Source organism: Chiloscyllium punctatum, unplaced genomic scaffold (genome assembly GCF_047496795.1).
Source record: "Chiloscyllium punctatum isolate Juve2018m unplaced genomic scaffold, sChiPun1.3 scaffold_339, whole genome shotgun sequence".
Taxonomy (NCBI): Eukaryota; Metazoa; Chordata; class Chondrichthyes; order Orectolobiformes; family Hemiscylliidae; genus Chiloscyllium; species Chiloscyllium punctatum.
In genome coordinates this window covers 87963-89719 of record NW_027310073.1, presented here as the reverse complement: position 1 = coordinate 89719, position 1757 = coordinate 87963, and positions in this window count along the sequence as shown.

The window sequence follows — 1757 nt, the reverse complement described above, 5'->3', positions numbered from 1 at the left end:
TTTGTGAACTCTTATAAGTTTCACATCTTACCAATGGGAATGAGACCAGAATTGCACACAATATTCCAAAAGTGGCCTAGCCAATGTTCTTTGCAGCCACAACATGACCTCCCAACTCTTGTACTCAGTGGTCTGAACAATAAAGGAAAGCATACCAAACACCTCCACTATCGTATCTACCTGCGACTCTACTTTCAAGGAACTACGAACCTGTACTCCAAGGTCTCTTTGTTCAGCAACATTCTCCGGGACTTTACCATTGAGTGTATGCGTCCTGCTCTGATTTGCTTTCCAAAATGAAGCACCTCACATTTATCTAAATATCTCTCCATCTGCCACTCCTCAATCCATTGGCCCATCTGATCAAGATACCATTTTACTCTGAGGTAGCCTTCTTCATTGTCCACTACATTTCCAATTTTGGTGTCACCTGCAAATTTACTAACTATATCTCACATGTTCACATCCAAATCATTTATATACATGACAAGTAGCAGTGGACAGTCATTTGAGTGCAGGATTTGGGACGGTATGTTCAGGTTGCACAGGACATTCGTGAGGCATGTCTTGGAGGACTGTGTGCAGTTCTGTCCGCCCTGTTATATAAAGGATATTATCAAGTTCGAGAGCGTTCAGAAGAGATTTATCAGGATGTTGCTGGGAATGGAGTCTTTGAGTTATAAGGACAGGCTCAATAGACTTGGACGTTATCTACTGGAGCGTAGGAGGCTGAGAGGTGACATTATAGAGATTTATAATATCATGAGGGGTATCGATAATGTTGAATTGTAGGCGTCTTTTACCTCGAGTGGGAGATTGTTTTTAGATAAGAGGAGCACTTTTCTAAAAAGACATAGCGTCATAGAGCTGTATAGCATGGAAACAGTCCCTTTGGTCCAACGCGTCCATGCAGACTAGATAGCCAAAATTAATCTCATCCCTTTGCCAGTATTTGGCCCATTTCTACCTGAAACCCTTCCCATTCATCTGCCCATCCAGATGCCTTTTAAATGTTGTAATTTTGCCAGCCTCCACACCTTCCTCTGGAAGCTCATTACACACAACCACCCTCTACATGAAAATGTTGCCCATTGGATCCCTTTTATGTCTTTCCCATCTCACCTTAAACCTTTGCCGTCTAGTTTTCGGCTGCATTATCGTAGGGAAAAGACCTTGGCTATTCACTCTAACCATAGCACCCATGATTTTAACAACCTCTAAAGTCAATCCTCATCCTCGGATGCTCCAGGGAAAACAGCCATAGCCTATTCAGCCTCTACCTGTAGCTTAAACACTCCAGTCCTGGCAACATTGTTGTAAACCCTTTCTGAACCCTTTCAGGTTTCACAACATCCTTCCTACAGCAGGTAGAATAGAATTGCATACAGTATTCTAAAAGTGGTCTAACCTTTGTCCTGTACAGATGTAACCCATTCTCCTAACTCACATACACAATACACTGACCAATAACATGCCAAATACTTTCTTCACTATTCTATCTACCTGCAAATCCACTTTCAAGGAACAATAAACCTATACTCTGAGGTCACTTTGTTCAGCACCGCTCCCCATAACTTGACCATTAAGTGTATAAGTCCTGCCCTGATTTGGCTTTCCCATATGCAGCATCTCACATTTATCTAAGTTAAACTCTGTCGGCCACTCCTCGGTCCATTGGCTCATCTGATCAAGATCCTGTCGTAATCTGAGGTAATCTTATTTGTTGGCCATTATACCTCCAATTTTGGTGTCATCTG